The sequence below is a fragment of the Bos javanicus genome, chromosome 29, assembly GCF_032452875.1.
Source record: "Bos javanicus breed banteng chromosome 29, ARS-OSU_banteng_1.0, whole genome shotgun sequence".
Taxonomy (NCBI): domain Eukaryota; kingdom Metazoa; phylum Chordata; class Mammalia; order Artiodactyla; family Bovidae; genus Bos; species Bos javanicus.
The window spans coordinates 32,477,203-32,493,997 of NC_083896.1; the positions used below are offsets into that span (position 1 = coordinate 32,477,203).

The 16,795-nt window shown below is 49.8% G+C and overlaps 1 protein-coding gene across 3 annotated transcripts in view; it reads left to right on the forward strand.

Annotated features, from left to right (window-relative positions):
* Window positions 1–16,795, forward strand: part of FLI1 (Fli-1 proto-oncogene, ETS transcription factor) — a 132,599-nt gene that overhangs the window by 27,397 nt on the left and 88,407 nt on the right. Inside the window, exon 1 of one of the 3 annotated variants that reach the window (XM_061406417.1) lies at window positions 4,692–6,103. The exons of the other annotated variants lie outside the window; for them this stretch is intronic. The gene's annotated coding sequence lies outside the window, so the exon portion shown is untranslated. Of the gene's footprint in view, window positions 1–4,691; window positions 6,104–16,795 lie in introns of those variants that run through there. 3 annotated transcript variants of the gene reach the window in all.

Below are 16,795 nucleotides of genomic sequence, written 5' to 3' on the forward strand. Positions count from 1 at the left end.
GAAGTGCCTGCGCCCACGTGTGCCCTGGCGCTTTATAGAAACGTCCCTATTGGGCCCACACCCACCCACGAGTCAGATGTTGTCTTTAGCTTTTATGAGGGGGAGACTGAGGCCCAGAGGTGTTCAGTGATTCACTCAAGGCCACACAGCGGCTACACTTCCTTTGCACAGTGTGCACAGATTCACAAGGCGAGGCAGGAACCCACGTGTGCCTGAGCTCCTCAGAGTGAAAAGAGGGTGAAGGAGGGGTCTGCAAGGTGCGGTCTGCCCTTCTCCTGGACTGTTTCAGTTGGGTGTGGCTGATTCAAAGCTGCCCTGCAAGAGAACGTGCTCCAGTCTGTGAGTAGAGGAGCCAGACCACAGGGCGCTGCAGATTCTTGCTTTGCAGAAATCTTCCAGATGTTGATGTGGGGGCATCTAAGGTGGTGCTGGGATGGTGGGAGTGGGGTGTCCCTGGGACCCTCTAAATCCTCTGGCAGGGAAGCCTCATAGATACTGACTTGCCCAGGGAACTCAGGAATGGAAGGGGACTCCAATTAAAAATAGCATCAGCTGTAGTAACCACCCTTCTGTAAACACTGTAACAGCTAACGTTCACTTTATACCCAGTCAGTTAGAAACTCTGTGATGCTGTGAACTCATCTGAATGCAGAGAGGTGGCCAGGGCAGCTAACACAGCTAGAAAGAGAGGCAGCCAGAAGCCATCCACCGGATTCTAATCCCAGTTCCCACCATCAACTAAATGGGATACAGTAATGATTCTCCCCCCATCTTCTGAGGCTCCCCCAAAGCTGGCGACCCAGGCCCGCTGTTGGTCCGCTTCCTTCCCATCCTCTCCCAGCCCGGCCAGGGTCTGACCCATGGGGAGGCCAGGTCTGCGGGAAGGAGTAGGTGGCAAGATTCCTTTCCACTTGTTTCCTGCACCTGGAAACAAGCACAGAGGCCATTATTTGGATGACTTATTGTTTAGAGCTTTTGTTTATTTTGGTTTGGTTTTTAAGAAACCTTTACAGAAAGAATTGTGCAGATTTTTCAAATTTCAATTGTTGTCTGCTGCCCGGCCCAGCTGACCACCTCGCCGCCGGCCGATTGCTGGATAAATCTTAGTTAGTGGCCACAGACTGTGTTATTTATCTGTACCCCCGTAGGTGGAGAGTCAGTGAAATGGGAGAAGCTGCAGAGCAGCTGAGGTTGGACTCAGTGGAAAATCCAGAAGTGCAGATGTGGATCCAAATTGGGCTGAAAAATCTCATGAGATCAGGCTTTCTTGGACTTCCTGCTTTTCGCCCAAGCAGTATGTTCAACATAAACGAACTTTCGGTATTTTGAAACTTCCGTTTCTGATCTCAGAACCTGGAAGTGAAGAGCTGTTGTGAACATTTCCACAAATTTTGTCATGGTTATTCTGGAGGCCAAGTCCAACCCGGTAATTATGGAGCTTTTGGGCTCACTAACGCCACAAGAGCCTGCTAGGACTTCCATAGAGGAGGGGGAAGGGCCCTCTGCCGAAGGGTCCAGGTTGGGGAGATCGGTGTTCAAATTGTAGCCCTGCCACTTCCGGCCGTGACTTAACCTCTTGGATGCTTAGTTTCTTCATCAGTTGGATGAAGAAAATATACCATTTCATAATGTTGTGAGGACAGAATTCTCTGTGTGTGTGCGCGCTCTCAAACTCTCCCCTCTTTGCCCATGTACTTGTGTATGATGTGTGCATATATGTCTGTATGGTGCATACTTATCTCTGCACCCACACATACCAAATAGAGGTGTGTGTGCATGTATGTTTATGTATTATTAATGTTTACCTTGAATATGTTCCCCTGGGGATCTAGGGCAGCCAGTTTCTGACAGCAGCTGCATGTAGAAGTCAGTGAAATCTCCCTGATTCACTGTCCAGTGGCACCTCACACACAGGCACCGAGGGCTCTGCATGCAGAAAGGATGAGACTCTGTGAGGCTGGAGAAATCTCTGGTGGTGTAGAACAAGAAGCGAGACTTACCTTGCACTTTGGGAGCTGAGTTATGTTCATCACATCCTCTTTTGCTTCTAGGGTCTCTTGCTCTCCTGCAATAAGCTAGCAGGAATGCCAGGCTGGCGGGTGCAGTAGGAAAGCAAGGTGTGAGCAGAGCCCTGCCCAGGCATTGACTGGAAGGAGCAGAGGTGGGTGGGGGTGTGAAATGAGAGGAGAGACACAAAGAGGCAGGGACCAGAATGAGAGGTGCATTAACCTACCCTATGCTGCTAATCCATTCCCTGGGCAAGCCTACACTGCATAGACTGTGACTTCTTTGCTTCTCTATTTTTTGGCTTACATTTTTCTTTTACTCATTAAATCTATTGCTTATTTTTAAGTATTTTTTAATAGCAATTTCCAAAGTACTACATTATCTTCGCATAAAATTTAGAAAATATGGAAAAACCTGGGAAAATGCCAAAGCGCCTGCAGTATAGCAACCCAGAAAACAACCTATTAATATTCGGGTGTATTTCCTTCCAATCTTTTTAATGCAGATATATATACATCCACGTCTGGTTTTTGTATAACCAGAATCGTATTGTTTTGCAATCTCCTTTTATTCTCTTTGTATTTAATTATGGCTGTTTCCCTGTATCATCAGGCGTTGTGGTAGGTCACTGTGTCTTATGGACTGCCAGATAAACCCTCCATGAATGTTAAGTGCCGCGTTTTTGGACAGTATGTGTCATCTTGCTACTCTTCAACTTCTGAAGCTGGGGTGGTGTTTTATAACAGGGCTAGAAAAGTGTTAGTGGCTCAGTCATGTCCAACTCTTTGTGACCCTATGGACTGTACCTTGTCAGCCTCCTCTCTGTCCATGGGATTCTCCAGGCAAGAATATTGGAGTTGGTAACCATTTCCTCCTCCAGGGTATCTTCCTGACTCAGGGATCGAATCTAGGTCTCTGGCATTGCAGGCAGATTCTTTACCGTCTGAGCCACTAGGGAAGCCCAACAGGGCTAGAATTCTTTCTTTCCTATTTTAATAAAATATCCTTTATGGGCTTTAGAAATGATCTCACATGAAGTGCTGAAAAAGGGATGTTGAAGCAGCTACAGGATCCCCCTTCAGTCGGAAATCGGGAGGCACAGGGGCCTGGGTTCACCCCTTTGGGTCACCCAGAGGGAGGCGGGATTGAGGACTTGCAGGCCAGTCCAGGGCCCAGTCTGATGGCACCAGGACACCTACATCTCTGAGTCTGCTGCTACCACAAGGCTTCGTTTTTGCATAGGCTGTTTGACTTGCACAGACGTGGAAAGCAGCCACTAATAACAGAAGAGCTGCCTCTTCCGTCGTCAGGCCCGGCCGTGGCTGCTCAGCGACTTGGCGTCTGGGGCGGCGGCTGTCTGCCACACCTCTGCCCTCCCAGCAGCAGGGTCAGCCGGTCTGCTTGTCAGAAAGAGGCCAAGCCTCCCTGCCCACCCCGTGTGTGCTGGAGGTGGGGGAGGTAGACTTCTGAGGGCTCTTTGTCTGGTGAGGGAGCCAAACCTCTCTGCAGTGGGAGCCCCTCTGGCCAGCCCCTGCCTGTCACCCTCCACCCAGCTTATGACCTTCTCCTCCAGCCCCCATGAACCAGAGCTCACTTGGCCAGCCTTGAGAAGCTGGAACCTCCTGGTAGCTTCGAGAGAATCTGTCTTTCCCAACTGAGTGCTGGCAAGTCTGTGAGGGAGAATTTTCTGGGAGGACCAGCAGCTGTGCGTTTATCCCGGCATGATACCTTGCAGAGTTGAGTCAGCCAAACCCTTCATCAAAGCCTGAACTCGCATGGTCTGCTTTGTCAACCATTCATTCATTCCATTAATAGGTATTTAGTGCCTCCTGTTGCAGGATTGGACTTCCCAGGTGGCGCTAGTGGTAAAGAACCTGCCTGCCAATGCAGGAGACATAAGGGACACAGGTTCCATCCCTGGGTCGGGAAGATTCCCTGGAGGAAGGCATGGCTGCCCACTCTAGTATTCTTGCCTGGAGAATCCCATGGACAGAAGAGCCTGGTGGGCTACAATCCACGGGGTCACAAAGAGTCGGACACAACTGAGGTGACTTAGCAGGCACGCAGCGCACTGCAGGGCTAATGATGGGATGGAGGATAAAACAGCTAACACCCCTGCTCTCATGGAAGACACAAAAAATATAAAGGGAAGTGACTAGAATCGAAGAGTAGATGGTGGGAGTCTCGGGGGAGATACCTCCCAAGTAAGACCCTTGATACTCCTGTCTTAAGTTTGACAGTGGAATCCTGCCCTTAGTCCAGCCCCAGCCTCTGCTGAGCACACAGCTCTTCCAGCCGCTGAGCTGTAGAGAGACCATTGCTTTGGGTAAGATCAGTTACGGGCAGGAAAGGAGCCTGGCTCGAGCACACAGCCCCACAGACCCTTGTGGTCAGAGAGTTCCTAAATGAACTCGAACTTTGGGGGCTGGGATCTGTTTACTCTTGGCACACTGGGATTTCCTGTTTCTAAGAAAATGGGCTTAGATGCTCAGCTGCATTAACCAAACAACATGTTGACGCAAATGAATCTGAAACTTGCCAGCTCCAGACTCTCTAGAAGGTCAGATTTGGGAATGAGGCGTTCGGGTGACTTTCCAAACCCTGAGTTCCAAATCAGATGACTCAGACTAGGTATTTATTGGGGGTGGGGGTGGGGGGGGGGCTCCTTTCCAACCCTCCCAAACTGAACTCCTGCCAAGTGGCCTTCAGGTCGGAGACTCCCTGATCATCTTGGAGGGAGCAGGGGTGGGGGGACCTTTCCCCTGTCCACAGCTGGCGTTAGAAGCGGGTATCCCAAGTAGCTTAGCTGGGATGCTCTGAAAGATCCAGCCCCAGCATCCCATCTGCCTGAAATGATCACCATGAGCTGATTCCTTTGAGCCCTGGGAAGCTTGTGTCAAAATGCAACTTACTTATTGACATGACTGTCTGAGCCAACCTTAGCAAGGTCCTGTGAATATGGCAAATCTGGCAAGTTTTAACAGGGCATAAGGGAGGGCAGGACAGGAGATGACGTCGAGGATGCTTCTCAGAGAAGCCCAACCCAGAGAAGGGAGCGCAGGATGGGGATGTTCAGACACGGAGCATAACAGTCTAGTGACACCAGTTTGGTTGAGTGTAGATTCCAGAAAGCCCCATGATCCACCTGGCTACAGGTGGCCCTCATTTGGGACATTCTATCTCTTCTCTGTGGCCCCTAGACTCCAGCACACCTTGCAGAGCTGTACCTGATGAAGCTTCTGGGAGAAGCGCTTTCTCTGCTGGGAAAGATTTCACAGTTTTATCAATATTTGAACCAAGGGACTAAGTAGTGTGGCTTTACATATGAAAGTCCAACTATGTGAGTTGTTGTTCCTTCTTCAGTCGCTAAGTCATGTCTGACTCTTTGTGACCCCATGGATGGCAGCGCTACAGGCTTCTCTGTCCCTCACCATCTCTCAAGAGTCTGCTCAAACTCATGTTCATTGAGTCAGTGATGCCATCCAACCATCTCATCCTCTGTCGCCCTCTTCTCCTCCTGCCCCCAATCTTTCCCAGCATCAGGATCTTTTCCAAAAGAAAAGAGTCGGCTCTTTGTAAAAGGTAGTCAGTTATTGAAGATTTATTCCATCACAGAACTTACAGTCATTGAGATATTGCTGGTTACTGCTTCCTGACCAGCGGCTAGTTGGACCAGGTAAAGTTCCCTTGGGAAAACCCATAGTCCAGGGAATGTGAATGTCAATGCACAAAGTCAATACAGGAGCATTATTTTGTATTTTGATCGTGTATTAGGTATTGTGAACCATGGTGGTGGAAGTCTCTGAAGAACCAGGATAAAAAAATATCTGCTGACAACTGCATACAAGTTTAAAGTAACAGTGGAACTATGAAAGGGAACAGAGGAACGAGTGGGGGATGAGACAGTGTATGTGGATAAGCCAAAAAGAAAACAGAAGAAAAGGAAAGTCCCTGTGGGTTCAAACTAGTGCAAGAGGGCTTCCTGGAGGAGGTGTGTTGTGATCCAGAAAGGTTCATCTTCATGACTGTCCACATCACTGGAAAATAAAAGGCCAGAATCAACATCTTTACAAGCGTTGGCGGCCTGTGAGCAGTGGTGAGTAGCAGTGGCTGTGAGTGATTCTATGGAGCTTGTGCACAAGGGTAGAGATATTTCAGAGGTGGAAATAAAAGAATTGTGTTCCTGGTGCCATCTATGTGCTGAGCACCAGGAGCGGGCATGGTGGGGGAAAGAGAAGGAAGGAAGGAGAATGGGAACAGAAAGACTGCTGGAGATTTCCAAGGAAGGGGTGGACGGAGCCCATCCTTTCTTTCATTAGAGTCATCATCAGAGGCGTACTGAGCACCATGCGGCATTGTGAATGCAGTGATGTATATATAAGGTGTGGTTCCTGTCTTTGATTAACAGTGTCCTGATGGACACGGGCAGACTCTGAAGGAAAGCAAGTGCTTTCTTTCACAATACTGTGTACTAAATGTCACAAGAGACCAACTGAAGAAACAACCAACTCTGCTGGAAATAGCTGGGAGAGCTGGGGAGGGCTTCGTGGAGGGCAGCTCATGATGGAGTTGGCTTTTTCAAGTGACTTCGGATTTACTTGGCAGGATATTCCAGGACACTGGTTCGATCCCTGGGTTGGGAAAACCCTGTGGAGAAAGAAATGGCAACCCGTTCTAGTATTCTTTCTGGGAAATCCCATGGATAGACGAACCTGGCGGGCTACAGTCTATGGGGTCGCAAAGAGTTAGACATGACTGAGCACGCGCACACACACACACACACACACATTCCAGGATGAGGGAGCATGAAGGGGAGAAGGATGTCAGTAAGTGTGCCACATTTACAGGGCAACGGGCGGGGAAACTGGAAAGGAGCTTGGGCTTGACCCCCAAAGCTATCACTTTCATATCAGATTCTAGAGAATTTGAATTTTATGTCGTGGCCAACAAAAAAAATCAATACTTGTTTTTGTAAGGGAGTCGGATCAGCAATATTCATTCAATTCCATTAACTATGCATTTATAGGGCACCTACTACAAGCAAAGCATACACTGTGCTGGGTATTCCTAGCCCTCAGGGACCCTCTAAATCTGGGGAGGAGCAATGGAGACAGTGAGGAAAAGACCACAAACAACTAATGCAAGATTGTTGAGGAAGAAGCAGAGGTTCATGGAGGCAGAGATCCCCAGAACCCTACTCAGGCCCGATTCGGAGATTCTACCATTTCTCATTTCTTTCCTTGGTAATTATCCCTAGGACTCACCCTCTTTCCTCCAGGAAAACTGCATTTATTAACCCCAGAAGGAACTGTGGGGTTCAGGTCGGACTGTCAGCAAATGGGGGACTCCCCAAAGCCACTCAGTACAAGTAGCCAGGGCTATGACTCCAGGCTGTGACTCGAGGTGTTTGGTTTAGATAAAAACTATAATTAGCTGCCACAATTGCTGGTGGATGTGGGAGGGGGGATGGGAAGACTTAAATGTGAGTAGTTGTTTCTGGGTTCCTTTATTTCTGGCTCTTCTGATCTGGAGTCTGTGTTCAGCTAAATCCTTCAGTTTGCATATGCAAAGTAACCCCCTAGGTAGGCCTGAATAGCATCCCCTCCTGGGAAATTCAATCAGGGTCTTCCTGTGCCTTCCTCCTCCTCCTTCCCCTTCCAGTCCCAGCTTGCACACCATGCCATATCCACACCCTCTTGTGTCTTCAAGCAGTACCAGGGGGCTGGCCGGTCCCCTTCAGATCATAACCCACATCTCGGCCCCTCACACTCACCTGTGACCACAGGCAGGCAGAGGCAGGGGATTCAGACTCACTTCCTCAAATCTATCCTGCGCATGCCTCCAGGGGACTGTCTGAAGAGAAGCCTGCGGGGGCTGGCAGAGCAAGGCCAAGCCTGAGCCCAGACCTAGCTATTGCAGTGCCCGGTTTATAGAAAGATAGCTTGTCCTCCCTTTATGTGTTTGCCCTCCTTTTCTTTTTTTTTTCTCTTCTTGCTCTCTTTCTGACTGAGTTGCCTCAGCGCTGGTGGTTTCAAAACTAGCAGCTGCAAACTTATGAAGGAAAAAAAAAAAAAAAAAACCAAACCACAAAAACCCGTCTTGTGAAAACCGTGTGTGCCAGTCTAAAAGCGGCAGGCCGTGCGGGAGGAGAGCCTGCTCACGTGTTAGCCGCCAGGGTATGGGGATCACGACTGGGTCTGCACTGAGGCAGGACTTGCAGCATGGCCTGGGCCTGGGGGTGTGGGGGACAAGGCAGGAGAGAAGGAGGGTGGACTCCACGCAGGCTGGGAGCCTGTCAGGAATGACTGTCTGCCTTGGAGGAGATGTTTGAAACAGTCTGGCTTCCCAGATGCAAATCACACCTGCTGTCACCACCACATCACTGGCGTCTTCCTCCCGAAAACCCAAGGTCTGACCTCTATCCTGGGTCCACTCGGGAGCTGGGGAAGCACCTGTACCTGCATCCTGAGTCCCCTTGTCCCCAGCTAACACCCACTCACACTCACCAGTGTGTTCACACCTTTTGGGACCTCCCCTAACCCAGCCTCAAACTCTGACTCCGTTGCTAGTTTCAGCCTGCCACTCAAGGTAAGAAGTAGGAAGGACCTGACAGGAGATCCTCAGACGTTCTTGGAGGAAACTGAGTCCTGGTCTGGCCCAGGTTTGAAAAAAGAAGTCCTCAGAAGTTTCAGGCTGGACAGGAGAGCTCCTTGAGTGACCTCGACAGGCCTGGGCTACTTCTCCTGCCCAAACTCTACATGACTATCCCCTTTGACCAGAACACAGAGGATGCTCAGGTCATTCGGCCAGATCATTGGGAGATCTGTGGATGGCCAGGCAGGCCACTCATAGACCTACAGACAGAGAGCACGGAGGCCACCCAAGGAGGCCCTCGTGGAGCACACCCGTTGCCAAACCCTGTGGGGAAAGACAAAAGGGGGGACAAGACACAGCTCAATGCACAAGAGCCCAGTGGACTCCGGTTGTGAAAGCAAGGCAGAGGAATCTAGGGTAAGTGTGTCAGTATTTGAGAGGCAAGTTGGCGAAGTGATCAGCACTGGGTGGGGTTAATGACAGAAAGCTTCAAGGAGGAAGTAAGTTCTGAGTAGAGGTTGAAGGAGGGGAGGGACAACGGCTGGGCCAGAGGAGGGGGAAGAGGAAGTGTGTCCTGTGGGGGGAGGGGCTGGCCTTTGGGAAGGGTGAATGTGCTCTCCTGCTGGCCCTGGGAGCTGGCCACTTAGAGTTGGACCACTTGGTGGTCCCACTTAGAGTTGATATCATTTGGGTATATATATATATATTTTTTTTTTTTGATGTGGACCATTCTTGAAGTCTGTTGCGTCTGTTACAGTATTGCTTGTGTTTTACGTTTTGGTTTTTTGGCCACAAGTCATATGGGATCTTAGTTTCCCAGGTGGCTCAGTGGTGAAGAATCCACCTACCGGTGCAGGAGACTCAGGACATGTGGGTTCGATCCCTGAGCGGGCTATAGGATTGCAAAAGTCGGATACAGCTGAGTGACTAAGTACGTATGCATAAGTGGTATCTTAGCTCCCCAACCAGGGAATGAACCTGCACCCCCTGCATTTGGAAGGCGAAATCTGAACCACTGGACCACCAGGGAAGTCCCATTTGGTTGTATTCTTAAGGAGGAAGAATAAGATTTATAACAGGCGTGCTGTGTAGTGGCAAAGATGTAGACTTGGGAAGAAGCACATTTTAGCATCAGACAGATCTGGGTTCACACCATAGCTCTGCTGCTGATAAGCTGGGGAACCTCCCAAGCTTCACCTTCCTGAACTATAAAATGAGGAAATTGGCAACAATGAAATGAGATGAAATAACTTACACAAAGTGCTTTGTTCTGTACTTGGCCAAGAGCAGCTCCTAAATCGATAGTGGTCAGTACTATATATTTTATAGCTTACAGTTTAGCAAGGCAGCCACCGAAAACTGTTTAAGGTCCCTAGAGTGTCAGGCTTTCAGATTCTTGACGTCGGGTCTCAGCAGGTCAGGCCTGTGTCATCCTTTTAGTGGGATGAAGTCAGCCAAGCTTTGAGTGCTGGGTCCACGGCAGTGGTCGTGGACAGGGCTGACCCATCAGCTTCGAACATTGGCCTGCTGCAGCCAGAGGCCTCGAGGCATGGGTTCAAGTCCCGTCTGATTGAGAAGTAGGCACACCCACCCACCTGCACGCATGCTCAGTCGCATTTGACTCTGCAACTCCATGGATTGTAGCCCACCAGGCTCCCCTGTCCATGGGATTTCCCAGGCAAGAATACTGGAGTGGGTTATCATTTCCTTCTCTAAGGGTGTTCCCGACCCAGGGGTCAAACCCACATCTCCTGCGTCTCCTGCATTGGCAGGCAGATTCTTTACCCCTGAGCCACCTTGGAAGCCTTTCTAACTGTTTAACAACCAGCTCTCTTATGTACGTAACCTGTTTCCCTGGTATAAACACTGCCACAGTGGCCAACTGGAAGCTGCCAGTGATACTGAACCTGAATCTGGGGCTGGGAAAAGGCATGCGCCGTGAGGTCTCCCCTCGTAACCCTGGACCAGCGTCTGCTGCCTCCCGCGGCTCCGTCCAGACGTGGGGAAGGACGCCTGTCCTCCGGGCCAGCCTGGTTTTGCTTCTTGTTTGTTTGTTGAGGGTGAGCGTTAAAGGAAGAGAGCATCCCTGCCGTCTCCTCCATCCTCCCCTGGGTAGAAGTAAAGATTCCCTCCCAGGACCCACTTCCCCTTGGGCCACTTCCATCCTGACTAGCAAGTTCACTTTGCTCACAAGCCGAAACAGGACAAAACAAACTGAGGGCTCTCTCCAGCTCTGCTTTAAGAAAGACCAGCAGGTGCAGCCTCCAGTTCTACCACCCTCGTTCTGGGAGCTGCAGTCCTTCCGAGGTGGAGTGGCCACCCCTGGAGCAGATGAGGCTTCACGTCCTTTGGGAAGTGGCTGCACCATCTGCCTTCTTCCTCTGAATTATCCAGCAGCATCCAGCACAGGCTTATGGAGCTGCAGGAGATCTTAGGGATGGTCTGGGTGCCCACTGACTGCCGTGAGGGTCGGACGGGGGCGAGCCCCTCAGATGGGGCAGGTCTGCACACCCCGCTCCCTTTCTGGCCTGTGCTGATGTGCACACATTTTCCTCAACCATTTCTTCCTCATTCCTGTGGTCCCTGCGGGTGTGAACTCCCTCGGGCAAGCCTTCTCTTCTTTGTGTGTTCCCCACAGGCACCCAGCACAGGGCTGGGCAAACCGCTGGACTAACTGATGAATAGATCTGCTCCTATTTGCAATGAAGGAACTGACAGGAGTGGTGGGAAAAGGAAAAAAATCGGGGCACCTCCCCTGGCAAATTCCATCTTTGGATTCCCTCCTTCAGTTACAAGAAATATTAATATCTTGTTTCTACTCCCTGTTTACCCCAGTGGGCAACTTCACCTGGATATCAGGTGGGTCTGTACCACCTACACCATGCTGAGGGATACAGCATGCCATGTAAAACCAACCACAGTCAGTGAGCTCCCTAGCTGGGGAGTGGGCTGAGGGGAAAACCCACGACTCCCCAAACCTCTGTTCCAACCACCAGAGCCACGCCTTCTGCCTGCGGCTCTCTCATTCCTCGAGGTGACCCACGCTGGGCTCCACGGTGACGCTGAGCTGCTGGTGCCTGTCTAGGTCTATAAGGAGCTGGCTGGACTCCTGGGGGAAGCCTAGTGCACTAGAGATGGGCCGCGGTGGCGCTTCTGCAGCGAGCACCTGCCTTCCCCCAGGCCCCTCGCCCTGTGACCTGGTGTGGATGGGGACACAAAGGGTACCTGACCGGGCTCTGCCCAGAGGCCTTATTAGGCTCTGAGTTTAGAAGAAAAGAGGGAGGGGGAGGGGTTAATAGAGTGACAGGAAGTGAGCTTATTATATTTATAAACAATGAGCCCATGTTCACATTTCAGGTGTCCTGATTCATCTCGCAGGTGGGAGGGAGGAACTGCTGGCAACCTTTCGCTCGGGGCTCCGGGTTTTGGAACAGGATTTCCTCTGCAAGTTGTCGAAGATCAGATAAAAGTCTTAATCTCAGGCACACACAGCCGCAGGCCTTGGGCCCTGCCACCGTGTGCTCGACTTTCAGTAATGAGACTGAACAATGGTTCGGGCCATGGGACAATTAAAGAGGTGGGAAGAGAAATGGGTGAGGTTGGAGGGATGCAGGGCTTCCCGTGGGAGATGCGGGCCCGCTAAGCAGGAACACTGGCTGCGGTCCAAGCAAGGTCTCTTTTACACCCTTGGCCCCCTTGTACCAAAGAGAAAGTATACAAAAGAGAAACACATCCCTACCGCCTGTTTTTAAAGGATGGAAACGAGAGGCAGTCACTTCTGCTTCTCAAGCTGGTTTCTTCTGAACTGGCTGGAGAGCATGCCCCAAAATTAGCTGGGAGGGCTGGGATGTGAGGACAACTTGTAAACAACTTGTAACAACTTGTAAGCATTCTCCAGAATGCTTGCACTCAAAGGATGCCTCCCACTTTTTTCCCCCAAAATGCATCTTTAACTTCAGCATCTTCTCAGAGCGGGCAGAATCAAGATGTTCAGGGGTCCCTTTATGGAGCGGCACGCTGCTCAGGAACCCTCTGCTCTACTGACCTCCAAGCTATTCTCATCTTCCAACACAGAGTTCATTCGTGTTGGCCAAGCCAACTAAGTCAGTTTTAGATATAAGGGGTCATAGAAACCTTGATGATCTTGGAATCAGGGTCTGTATTCCGCAGGATTCTTTCTGCTCAGAAGTCCCTCTTTTGATTCTTACTCTCACCATCTCCATTCTGCCTGCCGTGCATGTCTTTGGTTGTGTGGGAACTGTGCTGAAAACTTCACCCATCCTCGTTCATCTAATCCTCACCACCTCATGATCCCCATCTTACAGATGAAAACCCAGGTCTCAGAAATGTCTCCTAACTTGCCCAGGGTCTGCCGGTGCACACATTAGACCAAAGTACTTCCGTTCTCACTTTGTGGAAACAGTATTTCAGTCGCTCCACTGTCCTAATGGGGTTTTCCTGGTGGCTCAGCAATCAAGGATTCGCCTGCCAATGCAGGAGACACGGGTTCGATCCCTGGGTTTCGAAGATCCCTGGAGGAGGAAATGGCAACCCACTCCAGTATTCTTGCCTGGAGAATCCCATGGACAGAGGAGCCTGGCAGGCTACAGCCCATGGGATGGCAAAAGAGTCAGATACCACTTAGCGGCTGAGCACAAGCACACGCATGCACATACACACACATACATTGTCCTAACACTCATCCGGTGTTCATTCAGCGGAGAGAGGAGTGTGGTAAAGGGCAGACCACTACTACTAAAGCCATGGCCCAATTCAAGAATGTACTAGGGAAGGGAAGTCGCTCAGTCGTGTCCGACTCTTAGCAACCCCATGGACTACAGCCTAGAATGTACTAGAAGGCTGATAAATAAGCTGGCCTTCCCAGGAAGCCACTTCCAAAGTGATGAAGAAGGGCTCTTCTCAGAGGAGAGACCCAGGGTGAGAGGCCTTTCTCCTTCCCTTTGGCCACTCCCGTGTGAGGACAGGGGTGACTCCCTGAGTCTTGACACCACTGCTGCCCTGTTGACTCTGCCTCTGATAGAGTTCAGGGGGACTAGACCAAGCCTGTGTGATGAATACACCACGAAGTGGGGCGGGTGGGGAGTGTGCTTAGTTATTTGCCAGGAGGATGCAGTGGGGAGTGAGGGGAAGTAAAGCCTAATTAGTGAGTTTCAATTTACGGAATCAATGATTTTCCCAGATGGGCTGTATTTAGAGGCTCCTGGAAATCCTGCATTTTTCTACCCCTGGTTCCCATCCTTTCCAAGCCTCGGCTGAATGGATCCGGAAATCCCTTGGGAAAGAAAATGCATGGGTCTGTTCACCTTGAAAATGAAGAAACCAAAGAGGCAAAAGGTCCCTCTTCCTTCTCAGGTGGACTGATTAGTTTTACAAGCACCTGGGAGACCCCGAGGAAAACGCAAATGCCAAGTCGTCTCCCGGTGAAAAAGCACGTAATAATCTGTGCAAAACAGCACCTCTGGATAAACACAATGTGGCTATATATATATATACCGTGGTCGTTTCCTGTTGCTCTGCAGCTTGTACAGCGAAGGTGGGGTGAGGCTGCGGCCATAAGCCGCATGGTGACATGTACATTAGCCGTGCCCTCTGCTTCCTGTGCTGCTGATCGCCCTAAGGGGACCAGCTTGGCACTGCTCAGAGCTGCCCACAGGCAGAGAGCCCCTGAGGTCTGACCTGGGGTGTCTGTCTGTGTCTGTGAGGTGCACTCCCATTCTCCCTGGGTACCGGCTGCCTCTGTGCAGAGAGATGTCAGTGCACAAAGCACCAAAGAGCCAGCAGCCGGCATGCATGTCTAACGGTCTGCTTGTGTAACTTCTGCACCACGGAACCAGAGGTCTGGGAAGAAAGGGTGGTAACAGATGAGCGGCCCTTGTTCCGTTAAAGGGGCAGCTTCAGTAAAATAAAAAAAACCCTTAGTGAGGTTGTATTAAAAATCATTTTGGTGAAACCTAGGGCTCACAGCCCATGTGCTAGAAACCCACAATGCCAGGAACAGCAACCATGATTGGACTCTGAGAGTGGCCTCTCATCTTAGGATTTCAAAATGCTTGAGTAGACATCTCCCAGTGTAATTTTGGATTTGCAGACCAGAGTCCCACTTTACTAAGCAGTGAAATGTAGGCACCAAAAATGCAGAGATTGGCCCCACACCTAGAGCAAGTCAGGAGAAGAGACTGGAGTAAAATTCACCAGGACTCACAGTTTTCCATCTGCTAAGCCAGGGATCGCCACCCCATTCCCAGGTGCTGCCCCTCTCCTCTTGTGGGAGGTCCAGGATGGAAACTGGCATTTTTCAAAAGTGTCATTTTTTAAGTTTGGCATTTTAAAAATTTTCAGGAAATTCTGTTGTGCAGACAGAATCACCATGGGTCTTAATCACTTGGCCTGACATGTTCTACATGAATTGTTAAACTAGAATGCTGTAATTTATCAAGGCAGTAAGCAAATATTGAGTGTATACTGTCTGCGGGCTTGATGCTGAGTCTTGGATACAGAAGTGAACAGATTAGACCAATGATTCTGCTTTAAAGAGTTTTCTAGTGGAGGAGACACTATCCCAGTTTTGAACAGATAAAGTTTAGTTTTGCACATGTATTTCTAAATATGGTTTGTGTGATGACGACAGGGTGGAGAGAATAACTCAAGGCTGGATGTAAGTTAGTCTGAAGATTCAAAGCAAGACCCTCTGAAGATAGGATATTTATACGTAAATGACAAAGATGGAAAGAAGGACCGTGCATCCCCAGTCTTTCAACACAAAACCAAAGCCAGTTATGATTCTAAGAAGCAACTAGTTACCACAAAAAGAAGAAAAGGGTTGGGGGTGGATTGCTGTCTTGAGCTTAAGAGCATTTATCTCTATTGAGGGAACCATGGCTCCTCCTCCCAGTGGTGGAGGTGGTTTATGGCAGGACAAAAGGGAAAAAATGAAACGCAGGGACATAGGGTCCACTGGTAACTCATGATGAAGGTTCTCTTAGGGCACTGATTGCTTCCAGAGTGAGTCTGGGGGACGTTCACAGGTGCTTTATGCAAACAGGAATCTGATCAAATTAGTGTGGGAAGCACTGGCTTATGCACATATCCAGAGGCCCATGTCTCAGGACTTAATCAGATAACCTTACACATGCTGACATAGATCGTGAATCTCTAAGGGGAGGAGAGGGCTGATACGGTCTGCCGTGTTTTCCAAAAATATGTCATGGTGGCACAGTTTTTCCATGAGCACCTAACCAGGTTCTGAAATATGATTCTGCCTAAGACCCTCTTGGGGAGAATAACAGATGGTGAAACCAAGAATCTGGTTCTCTCCATCTAGAATGGTCTTCACTAGCTTCCTTTTTAACCAACACCTCAAGAGATTTTGAGGCAGCAAATCCAGGAACCATACTTCAAGAAAAACTAATAGGACTAGAATTCCACGGAGTATCTCCATATCTTTGCTCATTTCCATGACTGGCCTCCCTGGCTCTTCTGTGTTCTTTTAAACCTGGTTCATGCTGAGTGGACACAGCTAAGTTATTGGGCCAGGATAGACTTTTTACAAAATCATTTATTTATTTATTTGGCTGTGCTGAATCTTAGTTGAGGCCTGTGGGATCTAGTTCCCCAACCAGGGATCAAACGCATGCTCCCTGCATTGGGAGTACGGGGTCTTAGCCACTAGAGCACCAGGGAAGTCCCAGCATAGACTTTTTTGAAAGTAATAATAATAATAAGTAAAATGAGTTACAGACAGCAATTTCACCCTTGGTCTAGAATCTGCTGGGCGTCCCGTGTGGGGTTACAAAGGCCACCCTGGTCATTTGGACTCAGGTTGGCAGGAGCATCACGTGTGGTATGAGATGCTGTGCGTCAAAAATTCCTGAAGCTGTGCAAATACTGGGTCCATCAGAAGTTTTCTTCTGCAGCATATACCCACCTGCCTTTGTCTGATTAGCTCCATCTCTTTAGCTACCTCCCTTGCTTTCCAAGAAACACAGGTACTCAGAAAGACCCTTCTGGATGCATTCATATGCACAGAAGTTTGTGTCTTTTATTCTCTCCCTTCTGTCCTGGCCACCAGAAGGAAACAGGCTGGAGAAATGGGCTCTTTGCAGAGGGTGTGGAATCCCCTGGCCCCTTCTATCTGGGTTGCATTCAGCATCCAGAGGAGGGGGGAGGACCAAGC